General features: G+C 36.2%; 1 protein-coding gene across 1 annotated transcript in view; it reads right to left on the bottom strand.

Annotated features, from left to right (window-relative positions):
• Window positions 1–17,998, bottom strand: part of IGF1 (insulin like growth factor 1) — an 86,453-nt gene continuing 68,455 nt past the window's right edge. The window contains exon 4 of the mRNA XM_080391393.1: window positions 1–17,998. This exon is cut by the window's right edge and continues 15,166 nt beyond it. The gene's annotated coding sequence lies outside the window, so the exon portion shown is untranslated.

Here is a 17,998-nt window from a genome sequence, read left to right on the forward strand (position 1 = left end):
ACATTATGTTGTTGAACTCCCTTAGGTTCCGGTCAGCCTTTCTCCAGCCTGTTGAAGTCCCTTTGGATGGCAGTACAATCCTGGTAGATCAGTTACTCCTCCCTATTTTGTATCATGAGCAAACTTGCTGAGGATATACTCTGCCCCATCATCCAGCTATTAATGAAGTTGTTGAACAGGATTTCACCTAGTACTGAACCTGGCTTACACCCTGGGGTGTGTGGATAGTTACTAGCCTTTAACTGGACTTTGTAATGCTGATCACCACCCTCTGGACCCAGCTATTCATCCAGTTTTCAATCCATCTTACTGTGTGGTCATCCAACCCATATTTCATCAGCTTCTCTACAAGGATCTTATGGGAGACAGTGATGAAACCCTTACTAAGGTCTAGGTTGAAAATATCCACTCTTCTTCCCTCATCTACCAAGTCAGTCGTTTCATCAATGTTACCAGGTTGGTCAAGCACCTCCTTCCCTTTTGTGAATCCATGCTGAATACCCCTGATGACCTGTCCTTCATGTCCCTGGAAGTGGTTCCAGTTCCATCACTTTCCCAGAGACAGAGAGGTAAGATTGACCAGCCTGTAGCTCCCTGGGTCCTACTTCCTGCCCTTTTTGAAGACAAGTATGCCATTTGATTTCTTACAGTCATCAGCCACTTCTCTCAATTGCCATGTCAATTCAAAAAATACTGAATGGCCTCAAAATGCTGTCAGCGAGCTCCCTCAGCACTACCGTACATCCCGTGATGGCCCATAGGCTTATATATGTCTCCCTTGCATAAGCATTCCCTAACCTGATCCTCTTCCACTGAGGATAAATTTTTCTTGCTCTAGACTTTTCCCCTGATCCCCATGGCCTGGGATTCTGGAAGGCTTATCATGCTAGTAAAGACTTTGAGGAAAGAAGGCAGTCAGTATCTTTGCCTTTTCCATGTCCTGTGGCACCAGGGCCCCTGCCCCATTCAGCAGTGGGCCTGTGTTTTCCTAAGTCCTTTTATTACTTCTGTACTTACAAAAGCCCTTCTTGTTGCCTTTGGCATCCCTTGACAAATTCAGTTCCAAGTGGGCTTTGGCTTTCCTTAAATTCATGTCTGCAAGCTCAGACAGTCTCTCTATTCCTTCCAGATTTCTTGTCCTTGCTTCTACCTTCTGTGTTATTTCCTTTTTATGTTTGAGTTTTGCCAGAAATTCCTTGTCCATCCATGCAGGCATCCTGGCATTTTTACCTGACTTCCTGCTCATTGGGATAGACTACTTAGGAGCTTGGAGGAGGTGATGCTTGAATATTAACCAGCTTTCTTGGGCCGCCTCTTCTCTCCATGGTCTTATCCCATGGAAGTATTCCAAGCAAATCCTTGAAGAAGCCAAAGTGTGCTTTCCTGAAGTCTAGGGTTGTGATCTTGGTTTTTGCCCTCCTTACAGGATGCTGCACCACCACCATTTCACAGTCACTGAAGCCAAGGCTGCCCTTGATTTTCACATCCACAACAAGCCCTTCTGTGAGTTGGGGTCCAGAAGAGCATCTCTCCTCTTTGGCTTCTCTGTCACTTGGGTCAGGAGGTTATCATCTGCTCTTCAGGGAACTCCTGGGTTACATACGCCCTGCTGTGTTGTTTCTCCAGCAGATGTTGGGGTGGGTCAAGTCCCCTGTAAGAACCAGGACCTGTAAGTATGAGGCTACTTCTGCCTATCTGCAGAAGGCCTCATCTGCTTGTTCTTCCTCATCAGGTAGCTTATAGTAGACACCCAATATGATGTCACCTGTACTGGTCTGATCTTTAATACTTATTCATAAACCCTCAGTTGGCTGCGTGCATTACAGCTGTTCTGTCCCATAAAGGGCAACACTACTGCCTCTGCCTAGCTTTTCCTTCCTAAAGAGCCTGTTTCCCTCTATTGCAACACTCCAGATATATGATCCATTGTACCATGTCTCCATGTTCATAACAAGATCATAGCCCTGAAACTGCACACAGATCTCTTAATTCCTCATGTTTCTTCCCCATTCGGTGGGCATTAGCGTGCAGTCTGTTTTGCCAGAAAGGGTTTGAAGGTTTTTCCATAGGATTGCCTTGTGGGCACTTCTGGCTTACATACAAATACTTGAGGTGATCCTGCTTAAGCTATTTTGTGTTCACTTTCATTCACACCACCCCAGGCCCTTTATTCATCAACAGGGTCCATCCATCAGTCCCTTGCATGGCTGCTGGTAACTCCCTCCCTGTCAAGATCTAAAAGCCTGAACCTCTTCTTAAAATGGGTCTTTGGTTTCTGTATTGCTGAGGTGCTTTTGAAAATCTTACTGAAGAAGAGTTATAAGCTCACTTATTTAAAAAAAACCCAACACCTTAATTTTACTTTGTCATTTGATGATGTACACAGACAGTTAGACAGATATATTAGTCATTGATTTGCATTCAAGAATAATTCATGTCGTATTTATTGAATTCATATGTCTATATCTGGAAGACTGGAGAGAGGAAAGCTTGGCAGATGAAATAATTATGCTTTCAGTGACAATTTCCGAATTGTTTGCAAATGTTTAAAGCCACAGGAGTGCATACATGTCCTAGGTGATAGAACATGATTTACTGATTTATACGCCAGGCACATCTGTAAATAAACTTGAGTAAGGATCTTACATATTGCCTATGTCCTTGTTTGAAGATTTAAATTAAAGAAACCCCATTCTGACTTACTTATATAAATTTATTAAGTTTCTGATCATTCGTTTCAATCTCTTTGTTGGCTAGCTAGTCAGGAAAAAAACCCTAGTATTAAAATCTTTACGTTCCTATACTGGAAAAAACTAAATCACCTATTAACCTTTGTTAGAATATGTGGGTTGGGTTTCTGTAGTTCAGTGTCTAATGTAAAGCCTTTATTTAACTGCATTAATTACATAGTTTATTGTCATAATATAGCATGCAAAATGGCAATTGAACTTCCTTTGCTCTAAGCAGTGAACTTGAAACCTCAAAATCGTTCACCAAAATAAACATGGAGGTTATGAACTCCCATAGTTCTTACACATTGTATAATTAATTGTTATCCTGTTATTTTGATTTAATATCATGCATAGGCTCAATATACCTGAAAGTTTGACCTTTAAAATTAAAATACTGTTTTTGTTGTTGGTCATAATAAGGCAAATATTATAAAACAGTACAGTCATAAAAATTATAGAAAACATATTTAAAAAGGGAAAGCATTTTTTGTGTTCTGTTGATAACTGCTCAAATACATAAAAGGTGTGTTAACTCTGTGAAGTAGTGTACCATATGCGAGAATACAATTTTTTTCCAAATATTACATCATATCTATTCAGTATAACAATAGCTTTAGGCATGAACTAAGACTTTGATTGCCATTATTTTAAACTTATGTGAAGAGATGTTTATGGTACTCTTGGAAACACTGCATTGAATTGCACTTTTTTCCTAGATTTATATTGGACTAAAAGAAGTCATTAGCAATTTGCATTTTGAGCATTGTTGGTGCAATGTGGTGGTGTGAGTCACCAAAAGCTTAGTGACATAAAGAATTACAGCCTAAAGGAAAAAAAATACTGTTTGCCCGGAGTACTGCATCTGATTTAGTATATTATGATCAGAGATTTTGATTGCCTTTTTATATGTTGTTTTTCAAAATACGGATTTAGTGCTGGTAAAAGGTACTAACTTGAAGTTTTCAAACAATTCCTCTGTGTCCTTGAACAGACACAGCACAGACAGCAGCAATTTGTGTCTGTGAACAGATATAGCATAAGCAGCAGTATCGTGATTTTCCCCACATGGTGCATGCCTTGAATGTGCCCTTACAGCAATGATGGCAAGCTTCTGGGTTGCATCTCAAAACTGTCACGTGCTCCCATTGTCAATAGAACACAGTGGTGCCTTTAGTGCTGATGTGCTGGAGTTTGCTTGTCCATTCTCTGTTGCTCTAATGAGCTACCAACTATGTGAAATGCACTGGTATGATGATGATGGCAATATTAGCAGGGGACCAAAAAAAAGTTAGTCATCATTTAGCCCTTTATTTTAGTTATCTTTAAAGGCAAGACAGCACTTTTAGGAGACTGGGCATATATCCATTTCCAACTTACTGTTTGCTTAGGCAGCCTTAACTGGGAATACAAGTATAACCTCCAACGTTCTCTGATACACATGCCTCTTTCTTCAGAATTCACTGCGTATATAGTTTTCCATGGAAGAATATTTGAAAGGAAGAAAGTAAGCACCAGTTTGGAACACAAGAAGTGGAAGAGACTGTGATTTCATTTATAGGGAGCAAATAATAATTTTAGGGTCTGTCCCATGGAAATGTATTTTCTGTTAATTGACTAAATTACAGTATTTTGGCCAAATATGGATAAAACAAATTCCTTTGGCAGAGTAATAGGCTTTGATTATCCTACACTAAAACTGACACAACTGTTTCAAGCAATGGAAGTTTTATCTAGACAGGGAATTTGCAGTATGAATAGATGTGAACCTTTTAGCAGCAGATAGTTTGGGATCTTTTATCTAGATATAATTACATCTAGAGTTTTCTTTACTGATAGCTATTACATACAAATATTTTTCTTACTCACTTCTTGTGGAAAACTGGGAGGAAAGCCCCCACGCCAATTTTAACCTTTCAGTTGTTTCTGCTCCAAGCTGCATGAACTCCTATGCTACCCTGTGTTCGTAACATTATCCTGGTTAGTTCTTTTTTCCTCGAGATTTCTTGGATTTGCAGCCACGTGGAGCATGAATAAGAGGGAATAGTGTCAAGTTTTTTAGCACAGGCTCACCAGACTGCACAGTAATGGGAAAGGCTGCCGCTATAAACCTCTGCTGCTGGGCGGCCTCGCCTACTAAAGCTGACACTTAAAGTTCAGCATTGACTTTGTAGATTCAATGGTGTTAACATAATTCAATCTAAAGATTTGTTGATGCTTTTATATTTTATAATCATGATACACAGTGATACTGCTTATAGTGTTACTTCATATTTTACAACAATTCTTGACTGTTTCATGACTAATATTTCATAAACATAGGCAATTTCATATGCGTTTGATGGGGGAAGAATGTTCATTGGATAATTTTATTTCTTTATTTTTTTGCCAGATGAATGTGACAGGAGGACACACAGAAACTCCTAACATTCAGATACAGAATGGTAGCAGTAGCTGTGGTTTAAAACCTGATCTTAAATTCTTTGGAAGAAGAATACTGCAGTGCTGGGAAAGTATGTAGCCTTTAAAAGATAGAACCTGTAAAGTTTAAACTGAACATGTTGGAACAGAATAAGATACTGGTTCCTACTTGGTATTTTAGCAATAGTATCATGATGACTCATCAATATGGTAGACTACACAGGAAAACAAGAAAACCAAATTGCTCTATGAAAACTTCCCCATTTATGTTTATAGTTCAGACTATAGCCCTTCTTTCTGTGGGAGCATTAAGATCTCATTCTTCTACTCATTATTATGACATAAAACTTGCAGAAACGTACTGTCTTTGACATGTCTACACCTTACCAAATTTCTTGAAACATGCAGCCCATTCAAAGTTGTTAGAGATAGATACACTGCTACATGTATTATGATCATGCAAGTTTTATTTCTCTATGAAAGCAGTATAACAATATTTTAATGAGGAAAACTTAGTCTTTTATAGCATTTATTCCTTTTTTTATAGATTATCACTAACTAAATTCCATGCTAATGTTATTGATTCTTTTGTGTATCCTTCTACCAAAAACTGTTAGAAGAGTTCGTAATTAGATTCTATTAAAGAATTTTTTAAATGCAATTCAAGATGTTAAGATGCTTTTTACTAAGTGGGATTTTTTTCTTATATGTAAGCAATATACCAAAGAGCAACTTCTTTTTCTGTCAAGGCAAACTGTAGTAGAGCATAAACCTTGGTAAAAGCCAGTGCCACACCATAGGTATTTCCACAGTTTTTCTTACAGGATTCTTTGGTCTGAGAGCGAATTCATAGGACCAGCTGATCTAGCTGCCTGAAGGAGACAAGAAGATAGCTTTGTATACTTGTGCAAGGTCCCAACACCCAGCAAAACTATTCTTAGTATAAACACTTAAAAGAATTTATTCAATTCTAACATCTCTTACATCATGTTCATGTGCTGGCTTGCTTTACAATTATTTTTTAATTGATTAAAACACTAAAACCAAACAATACTGCAACACCCCTCAAAATCCAATCTTTACTAAATGAGCCTGGATCGGTGTACATTGGGTAGGCCAGAACTGTTTAAATATAAATTTAGACTGGATCTAAACTGGACTCCAAATTTCTTTTAAAAGTCCTTAGTTATAGTCCAAAAATATATCCTTGGAACTTGCCTAAACTCATACCACTTGGATGCATAAATACTTGCTTCTACTGAAGTTACTATGTTTTTTTAACTATATTGCTTTTACAAAAAAAAAAAAGGATATTAAATTCCCTGTATCTGCTTGCTGCTATTTACTAGTGAATCTGGATGACGGTCAGAAATCTAGACAGCTACAAGAAGTCTAAGCGGGAAAAAAAGAGTACTTAAACTGCAGCTGATTCTTTCTGGATAATACCAGCTGCCTAGATGGAAAATGTGCACCAGGTCGTTTTTGAAAATTCTATGTAAGACTTATGACTGTGACTCTACTTGATTTGGAGGGAACTCATTTTCTTCATGGAATGTTTTTTTGCTTCTTATAATTTACGTTTTATTTTTATGATGACAGCATTTTGGTAGCATAAAAATGAGCATTTTATTTTTTTAATTTGGTAATTAGACATAAGAGATTTCCCCCTCCCCAAGTTTTTGTGAAATCTTAATTTGTTTCTATGCATTACCAAAGAGCTAGTCAGAAGAGCATTTGCACTGTGTATGGCTATTTTGTAATCGGTAGAATAACCGATTCATTGTCTTGGACTATTGTGGATTCCAGTGTGATGCAAAACCACTGAAAAAGATTATAGGGAAAGGTCATAGAATCATCATCACTACTGATCTCTAAGTCAGTCATGGCTATACTCATTGGTACCTTTTATTTTTGCTTGTCTTTAATGAAATAAATGTGTAATCCCAGGATTGTCTTACATTTGGAATTGTTTTGTGCCAGAAACATTGCTGTCTCTTGTCTGTATGAATGCATAGTTATGACAATTAATAAATAATATATTTAGTCATATTTTGTGCCAAAAATAATTAAAATAACTCTTGTTAGAATGTGGATCCAACTAGTAGATCTAGTTTCTTGCATTATTTCATCATTCTTACTCATTATATCTTCCTTTCTTTAATCTGATAATACATATATTAGAGGTCTATCTCGCTTGTCTGCCCATAATAAACTTTGCTAAGCAACTTTCCTGATCACAAAAAGTGTAAGAATTGACTAAGGCAGTAAACAATTCCAGACATGGTAAGAGTGAATTATATGTATATATGAAAAGAGAAAACATTGTTTGATTGAAATCTTGACTTTTTATTAAAATGTAGTGAGAAACTTGCAGTTGAAGAAAATATTTTAAAGCATTTTAAAATTAAACCAGACCATCATATGGGAAAAGTTACCTTTAGCAGTTTTTCTTTTAGAGTTACAGTGTAGAACTTTGACAGGATCCTAGGTAGTTCTTTTCTTTATTGCTGCTGAGAGTCACCTGGCTTCTGCTGCATCATCTGTTTTTGGCTGGCAGCATAGAGACTTGGGTCCCCAAGTGGAGGGCAGGCTCTGCACTCATATTACATATGAGAAAATGCCATGGAAAAGCTAATTAAATAACATAAAGTGGGTATAGGGTTTAAAAATCAGGGTTCATTCTTTTATCAGCTATTTTACTTCTAGAATTTAGGAAGCAGCCCACCTGTGAAGAGGAAAGTCAGCGAGATGGAGCTTCTGCTTTGAAATCCTTCAGCTTGTGGTATTTGTAGATACCAAGATGTTTTCCTGAGTGAAGCAAAATTGCTTAAGGTCACTGAAATTTTATTGCATCTCTCACACCGTCAGCAGATGGAAAAGAGTTTGTCAGTAAAAGAGGAACATAAGGTCAAGTGAGTATCTAGAGCAATATGATGCCCAGTGTAGTTCTTACAACTAAGAGGTGGAAGGAAGTTATAAGACCGTAAATCAAGGTTCAGCTTCTGCTTGCATCTGTCAACATTTGTATAAAGTTTGACAGCACCTTTGCCCTTGGTGACAGTGGAAAGATACCTGCAGACCCACCAAAACTGATCTTATTTTGGGAGGCTTATATAATATCAGCCATTCAAAGGCAAGCATAAACTGCACAGAGAGGTGATGGCAGCGTTAGATAGCACCCTCGTTGCCTCTCATTTCAGCCCAAAGGGTCTCTGACATCTTTACCTGTTCTTAGAGTCAGTGAATTGAGTATTAAGGGACTGAAATTGCCCCAGCAGTGTGATGGTTCAGGGAGAACAAAGTTGAAGGCTTCTTTTTTAATTTGGTAATTAACTACTAACAAGAATTGCATCTTGGATTTTAATAAGCTTTAAAGACTGTTTTCAGGTTTCTCAGTAATCTCAGACCTGCTTTTTTTGACAGAAATTGTTGCTCTTTCCTTTTTAGCTGCTTGACTCTCCTTAAAAACATTAGATTCACCCATGATATGGTTCAGCCATGCAGCTCATCCCATCAGTTTTGAGTAATTTCAACTGGGATACTTGTACATTCAGAAATGAAAAATTCTGATTAGAGTTTATATTAGTTATAAGAGCCTAAGTGACAGGGAGATAAATTCTTTACATTCCTTTTGGTGACATGATTTTGTTCTTGGTGATGTGAGTTTGTATTCAGTATCAATTTATTTCCCCTCTTTACTCTCCTTTACTGTTATTAAATGCATTTCTCTCTAGTTCAGCCAATAGTCCTTGACTATTCAAGCACAGTTGATCCAAGCCGTGTAATGCTCTCTCATCGAGGAACTCTTCTCACTTCTTTTCTATAAACCATTTACCTACCCAGTGATTCGCTTCCGAAACTTCGTTTTTCTTCGTACAGAATATGAATTCTATGTTTGGAAACATTTCATCGTTCCCAGTTTATAAGTTATAGACTTCTTTAGAGAACTGTCATATAAAGCAGCGGTGGTAATAACTGTCTGCACATTCATCTTCATTGTACAAATGTGATGAATTTTGAGAGACTCTACAAAGGAGTTTAGTTCAGTATAACTAATCTTTTTTTAAAAAAATATTAAGTGTTACTATCAATGTCAGCATTTCCATATGCATAAAATTTGGCAATGGGATTCAGTTACTTATTTCTCCTAAGATGGCTGAACATCCTATATTTCCTCCAAGATTACTGTGAGTTCATTCTGCACCATGTCAAATTATGTTTCTAATCTAGCCCAACAAACGCTGTAAGAATACTTCTTTCTCTAGTGGAAAAATGAAATCTTGACTGATTTTTGACTGGTATTTATTTTGGTTTTACCTGATTTTTTTGTTCCTTTTTTTTATGTTGAAATTTTCTGTGCAGCTGGAAATCTCCAGATTTCAATCAAATACACTTGCATGTTTTAAGAAAAATGGGTAGTTCTTTTAGAAGTGAGGAAGTAAGCTTTATTTAAAAGTGAGATCTGTAGCTGCCAGTGGAAGTCAGTCTCAAGCAGCAGAAGTTAAGGAAAATGAAATAACTTTAGTAAATTAACTTAAATTTAAGAAATCTGTACTTGGATGTTGTCTGATTGCAATTCCTATTTCCTACTAGCTAACTGAAAGCTTTATATAATTTCCACTAACACAGGAGTCTCAGCTCATATTGTTTGGCCCTTAGCTGGATTTCTTCTAATTTCTTTTCAGTTTTAGTCAGAAACCCCATTGGCATTTTACGAGATTTGCAATCTGTAGCAGTCATATTATACAGAACAAGAGGAAGAGTCTGTGCTTGGTCTTCTGTTTAACAGGAAGGCTGTCTTCAACAGAAGTGCTCCAGTGCTATTGCTTTTGCAACATATCATTACAATCAGTATCATTTGTTCCATGCTTTTTCAGCATCTGTGAAGCAGCAGCTGGTTACTGCTTTCTTCATCATCAAAGTGCTTTCAAGGACATTGGACTAGAAACTTCTAGGAGAATTTTATTAATTTGCAAACACAGGAATGTGAGTATTTCAATGTTGGTTTCAAATGTAGGTCAAATAAGATGTTAAAAAATATTGGGGAATGCTCATCCACCATGGCAATGTGTGTATTGGTCAAATTTGAAAAATCTTATTGGAAGCAATGAAATTTTCTTCTAATAATTTTGTTGATTCTCCATTATTTTGATAAATTTAATTTTCTTCTTTATGATTTATTTTTATCTTGCTAGGGGTACCAGAAATAAAATTAGTCCCTCTAAATCTTCATGTTGACATAAAATGTCTGCATTTAATACACTTCACTCCTGGCATTTACCCAGCTCTAACACAAATCTTCTTCAAACAGAAATCTGGGCACATTCTAACCACTTCTGCATTCTAATCCTTCTGCAACATTTAATATATACCAGTTGCACTTAATTGGTATTTGCCAGCCTACATTTTACTTACGTGAAGTTTGGCAATAAAAGCAAAAAGATGTGGACATTTTGGTTTAGAAGGCATCACGTTATTGGCATGTTTTTGCTTATCTGTTCTTACGTGTAAGTGGGATTCCATTTTTGTGGTAAAGCTATCAAGAAATGTATCATAAAGAGGCAGTTGCTGTCTTAGTTAATCAGCAACTTCATGTTAATAATTTGACATAAACTTAGGGAAGAGAAGATCCGAAATTATCAAAACTTAAATGTTTTAAATAGGTAGGCAATGGTGGTAAAGATACTATGAGACATAAGAATATTAGATCATCTCAGAGCTCTGTCATATTCTTCATTTACTTAAGGCCAACCTATTGCAGATGTTGTTAACAATAGCTAAAATCTGATACAAGCAAATATACAGCAAAATTGCTTTGATAATTTAAGATGACATCCGTGTGCTGTTACACCTAGAAATGTAAATTCTTGCTTTCAAAGTTCTTTTAGGATGGGTGAGACTTGAGGATTTTGGAAAGACATCAAACTTTGCTGTTTGGATTTTTCCACCTATCTGCATATCGTTAAAGTATTTGTAATTCCATTGCACTTCCTTTGGTAAATATAAATTCAAGGATTTATGTTAATTAGCAACTATAATTTTCTCCAGAGAACCTGATGTATTTTATTCTGTTGTTATGAAATCGTAGAATCATTGAGGTGGGAAGGGACCAGCCTCCCTCCTCAAAGCAGGGTCAACTACAACATGTTGTTCAGGACCGTGTTTTGAGTATTTTGAGTTCAGTTGGGTTTTAGTATCTCTAAGCCAGGGAGACTTCACAACCTCTCTGGGCAATCTTTTCCAGTGTTTGACTGCTACCAAAAATAGTCTGGCTCTGTCTGTACTGCCTTGCATCTGATATTTTTGCACATACATAAGATGTCCCCTGAACTTTTCTTCTCATGGTTTAACAGCCCCAGCACTCTCACTTTCTCCTCATGTCAGAGATTGGAAATTATTTTGGATAGGTGCGGAAACCATCTTTTATGCCTTTGTAATACAATTATAAAGTTTATTCCATCTCTTATTGACGTATTTCTGTTATTCCTAATAATTTTATTATAGTTATGCCACTGCTGATCCTAACAGCATCATATTCTTACCCCCTCCCCACTTATAAAAATCTCCTGTGTCCTCTGCATATCTCTTTAGTCTGTACAGTGAAAGGATATGTCTAATCATCAAATATTTCTTGTTACAGTAAATGTCTGCAGTTGTACTACATTTAAGGTGTAGTGATTGGAACTAAAATTGTGGAATACTAAAGTGCATTTATTTAGAAGGTCTACTCTGCTTTTGATTTCTGCCACTAGGAGGTGAAAGTGGTCCTTTCACATAATCAGCATTACCAAAAACTTGTCTTGCTCAGTGCCTTTCCTATCTCTCCACCATCTCTTTTTTGGATGTTTTTTGTTGTTTGGTTTTTTTTTTTTTTTTTTTTTTTGGTAGGCTAGGAATGTATTGTCTTTGATTTTTCTTTTATAATGCTTCCTTAGTGTTTGTGGCTCACCCTCTTCACAGAATTATTTCCTCTTGTTAGATAATCTGTTCTTCCCTCCCTCAAAAGGGACTAAAAGCATTTCCTCCCTTTGCTTTTTCCAGTGTTTCTGCCTGACTTAAAAAAAAACAAAACAAAACAAAACAAACAAAAAAAAAAAACCAAAAACAAAAAACCAAACCAAAATAAAATTTAAAAAATCTCCAAGCTAGCTTTTGCAACCTGTCAGCCTGGTCACTGTAACTCTGAATCCTCTTAAAGCCAAATACTTTAAGGCCACTTGAATTCAGGGAATTCAAATTGCCCGGTAAATGCCAAAAGCTAGGGTTATTCAACAGATGTTGTAAGGACACCACCTCTGGTTCTTGGCCCTTTACATTTGTCACTGTTGGTTAATATTTATGAAATTATCCTTTTAAGTGCTTTAAAATTCCAGCAAAACCACTGTCAGAAGCTATCTGTGTTTTCCCCTAATTTCTTTTTTTCAGTAACACTGACATATTTCTAACTAACTTTCCTTCTTCAAAATTTCTGTCCCCTGAATTATTTGTAACTTCTTAGGATAAATATTCCCCAATTGTATTAAATGCTGCAAGTTTGCACTCATATACACTCCTCTATGCACTCTTTCAACAGATGAAGATCAGTGAGGGACAAGAAATGTGACTGCAAATGAGAAAGACCAGGCAAAAGGCATTTTGTGGGGCTTGCATGTAGTAGCAAGTGCTAAACATTAAGTTTTTTACTCTAATTCAGGTGTTTACTTGGAGATGTCTCATTCTGGTCAAGCATTTTAGAATCTTATTCTGCAGAAATGTGTGAGAGCTTTTCAGTCTCTTCCTTGCAAATCTTTACACCCACAAATAAAACCATGAAAAATCAATAGCAGAACACTTTTTTTTTATTGAAGTATGCCTTAAAAAAATCATTATTTTATGCAAATTACAGAATATAAAAATAAATAATAAACCACATGACTATGAAATAGATCAAGGTGTTGTTGTTTCCTAAGAACTCTGGATTAGGGATAATGCATCCTGACTTATTTTTCCTCATTGATTTGAAAATTAAGATGTAGGAATTCCATCTCTTTTTTTACTGTTGGTATATTCCCCTACATTCTGATAATAACTGAAATGAGGTCAGTTAAAAACATCTCTGCCATAGATTGTCAGGGAAGACAGCAAGGATAAAATAATGCAGGCATAAAATAATGTAAAGGAACTGTCTTTTTCTTATTCTTAAGTGTAAAATATTTACTAGATTATCAAAATTTATCCTCTTTCTCCTTCTAATATTTTTTTGCAGCAATACACTTTTCCTTTTGCTGAAGTAAAGGAAGTATATACCTGAAGAACACCAAAACAATTATTTTTTTGCAAAATCTTTGTAATTTCATAGTGTTTCTCTACCCCAGTGGTGGACTTCCCTATTCTTACTTTTTTTAATTAATAGTTTTATAAGAATGATGAGCAGTTTTTTAATTAAGCAAATTTAGCTACGCAGATAGAGGCTTTTTCCTAATTTACTGGTTCCTGCCATGTGCTGTTCTCCTTCATGTTACCTTTTAGGTAGCACTTTCATTTATCAGCTACAGCTCTATTTGGAAACCCACTGAAGTTAATGGTTAAGTTCATTGCCCCCCCCCAACCCGGCCCTTATCTTTTCCCCTTGCTTTTGTGTGTATGAGCTTTGTTATTGTCGGTAATGTTATGATAATGTTACCCGTATAACATTTTTTAGTAATTACATACTTCAGGTCTGTCTTGTATCTGTCACATTGAGCCAAAATCTATGATTTTTAATCACTAAAGTTCTTGACTATAGTGGGAGTTTTGCCCAGTTTAAGACCTGCAGCATTTGGCCTGTAGTTTTTCCTGTACTAAAAGAACTAGATCATGTTTTCATGAAATAAATAGAGTATTCTTTTCTATTGGTTTTCCTTTCCAGGATCTCATTTCCTCTAAGACATCTGGCATGTAAAATTGGCTGACAGGAATTTGCCTGGTGCATGAGCCTTGGAATGTTAGCACTCTCAAGCTCAGTGCCATATCATGAGTGTGTTTTTCATAATGTCAGGGAGGATGAGTTTCCAGTTTATCCTTGTGCACAGGCTCCGGATTTTTCTTTTAACAGTGCCTTGACCAGTTGTTACTTGTAGGAGCTGAACCTCTAGCTGATAACATACAGAAAGCCATAACCTGTTCAAGTAACCAGTCTCAAAACATGACATCAAAACTGAAAGGCTCTATTTCCTCTCTGAATTGAATGACACGTATACATTCAGAATGATTGTAGATTATTTTTTGCCAACTTCTGTTTTTACTTATCCATTGCAAGGTTGATGGACTGTAAAAATATTTGCTTTGCAGAATGGTCATGCTTTATGGCTTTCTAGTAAAAAAATAAAAAAAGAAAGAACAACCAACAACAAAACTGCTCAACCTAAAAATCGTTCTTTAGTTTCATTAACATGGAAAGAGAGGTTTCCCTTGAGCATACTAGATTTTGGATGGGGCTTTCACACAGGCTTACAGCTGAACTATGTTTAGTTTTCTAATATAAGGAATGTATAATTGAAATATTCCGAGCTGTTGTCACCTACTGCACATAACATATATAAGTGGTATTATTGTGTTAGTCAGACTTGCATCACATTTGTGCTGTCATACATTCAGCTATACTGAAGTCAGGGAGCTGCAGCTTCTCCCAAAACCCTCTAAAAGTTCTGTGTCTGTCACATCAGACAGTCAGGTGAGTGTCAAATTCACTGAAGCTCAGGGAACTGAATGCATTGAGGCTAAAATTGCTGCAACAGGTTAAAGAAGTAAAGCTGCAGAGCAAACGAGAGTGGGGTGGGGTAGCGGAGAAGGTGCGAAATGAGAAGGCAGGGCTGAAAACAAGCAAGGACAAAAAGTATTTTTAAAATTAGTGAGGAAAGGAACTAAACGTGCACTGCTTAAGCTGTCTCAGAGATACTCTAGGCAGTTATCCCTGGTATACTATCCCTATGCATCGGTTTGTCAGGCTGTTTTTCTTGTTCATAGCAGCCTGATACTTTCTAACATGTAGGTTCCCACTCCACTGGCATATTTGACTTTCCTTTCCTGTTTGGTTGTCCTTAATTCTGGATTATGCAAAAATCTGGCTTTTGTTTGCTTCGCATCTGTGGGATTCCAAGGGGAGAAATGAGTTTGGTTTTTTTCATCAACAGCAAATATAACAGTGAAGTACCCTACCAGCTGTGAATATCTTCACACTGACACTGTAATAAGTGTGTTTAAACTTTTAGGATTTCCATTGCTATGAAGGTAGAGAGCTTGCCTTGATTTCTCTGTTATTGAAAGATACCAAGGCATCAAAATTATGCATTTTTTAAAAAAGTCTTATTTTAGAGAGCAGAATATTTTGCATGCTGAGCATAGCCTTGACTGTCTGCTGAGAATTTTCACCAGAGACAGAACCTAAAATAATATAGCCCTAGAAAGGATACTGAATGGATCTGAAATCTGTGCCTGTTTCAAATTTCAGCTACTGGTTTTGCACAAAGAAAACAGTTTCTTGTTTGTCAGATATAAAATAAGGCTTATTATGTTACACACATATATGTACACACACACACAGTTTAGAGGAATGCTGTGTGTGTAATGAATTTCCAAATTTACAGTAAAAACATATTTCAACATCTACTATGCAGAATTAAAAAGAAATATGCAGGATATAAATTTTGTATTTATTTAACTATGCATATCTGTACCATTCTGCTAAATGTTTAATATTTGTTTTGCCACTGTATATGTTCAATAATATCACTTGCCTGCCAGGCAGTGCAGTTAATAGAATGCAACAATCTTTTAATGTGTTTTATTTACTCTGCCATCTCTTTCCAAGACTAAAAAACCCCCAACCCTAAGTCTTTCATATTTCACTGTATGTCATGTTTCCTAGACCTCTGGTTATTTTTGCATCCCTTTGGGTATTTCTGTTCAACACTATCTATGGAATTTGATGCAAAACCCAAGTACAATATTCCAGTGGAAGCCTCAACAAGTCTGAAATTGCTATATTTTCTTTCTATCTTCCACTCCTCCTCCCCTAGTTTGGAAGATGTGCTTTACCACAAATTAGCTCCATTAGAAATGTTTTAAAAAGTTAAGTAAATTTTGTGTGTTAAAGATCAGGAGCATTTCTTCTTGTATCATTAAATCTATGTGTAAAGTATTAAAGAACCTTTTTTTTGTTGCTTTTTTTTTCCCCTTTCACTGCAGTCTTTTTTTATTAGGGTGGAAGAAATTCATCAGCACAGGAATTGTAATTTTGGATCCATAGCATCATGTTACATGAGTGATAAGGCATTCTCAGTTGCAGTATGAGAATGCTTGTCACAATTTTTCAGTCCTAGATTTTGTGCTAATAGAAAGGTGAATCAATATTTAAAACATTAAGTATCTACTAAGTTCATCCTATTTATGGTAGGAAAAAATTATGATACTTTCAGAGGAAGTTTTCCTTCACTGCTTAAAGGGAAGGCCTGCTAACTAAAATTTACAACGGCTACATGTAGGTGATGAATGAGTGCAAATGCATAGTGGTGGAGAAAGATGGAAACTTGGAAATTCCTCTCTCTATTTTCTCTCCAGTGAGTCAAGCAGATGCTAAGGTAAGTTAGAAGTTAAGGTTAGCAGAAATGAATTGTAATATGGAAATCAGAAATTACTTGTTCAGTGTCTCATGATGTCTAAAATTCTACAGTGAGGTAGGTGTGCATTTGTTAATATGGATGACCAGAATTAGTACTTTAACCCCAAAGATGTAGCCTGACATTCAAAAGTGTCCCTGGATCAGCTGGCATTCCTCTTCAAGTTTCTATTGTGGATTAGCTTCTCTGCCTTAGAACATCAAAATGAGAATTTTGAAACAAATGTTTTCACCCAAAAATGGTGCTTTGTCAATACATGAACTATACACATAATCTTCTATATCAAAACGTTTTTTCAATGACAAGTTTAAATTTGTGAAATGTTCCATAGCATATTTTCCAAATATGTTTGAAGCAGTCATTTGACTTTTTTTTTTTTTTAAGTAGCCAAACATGTGCTATAATTTCTTAGTTATGAATCTGATCTTCTTCAGATCCTGAATTTAAGGTGAGATTGATGTTTTTCTTCAATTAATAATGAGATGTTTACTGTTTTCTTCTTGACACAGTATGTAAACAGAGATGTCACTACCAAGCCGTTAAAATAAGCAAAATTTTAGATGTCTACCGAGCAAAGTGCAAGACAAACAATTGGCATGTGAATTTGGTGTATTGTTTTTCCATATTCAAAAACTGTCTAAATCTCATTTGATTAGGCATAAAACCCCTCTGTGAATGCCATTAGGAGTATCGATGAATATTCAGTTTTTCATTGTCTCCTTTTGTTTTTGATAAGATATTGTTAAATTGCATGTTAGTCTTTCATCTTATATGAATACACTCCTGTTCTTCAGAGACTGAAGGAATTGTTTTCACAGTGAGATTTTCTTTTTAAGCATTTCCTTTTTCAGTTGCAGTTGGAAAATTAATCAGCTGGTAAACTAGTGTGTATTTCTTACAGCTTGTTTGTCTGATGCTCCTGTTTCCTTCAAAAATACATTACAAGACTTTTAAATCTTATCAGCCACATGGTGATTAGAAGAGGGGTCACAGTTAGCAGTGATTCAAAATGTATTGGTTTGTTATCTTCTTGAATCAGCTCATTTTTCTTTTGTCTGTTTTGAAGTTTTTGCCCTTTTGACAGACAGTAATGTCTGTTGTGCAGCCCTACTGACAGAGCAAGTGCTGAGAAACAGGTAGCAGTTGCTGATTTCTCCTAATTCAATATCACTTGGTTGCTTAGATGGTGTAAATTCTTGGGTTGGTCCCATC

Source organism: Falco punctatus (genome assembly GCF_963210335.1).
Source record: "Falco punctatus genome assembly, chromosome: 6".
Classification (NCBI taxonomy): domain Eukaryota; kingdom Metazoa; phylum Chordata; class Aves; order Falconiformes; family Falconidae; genus Falco; species Falco punctatus.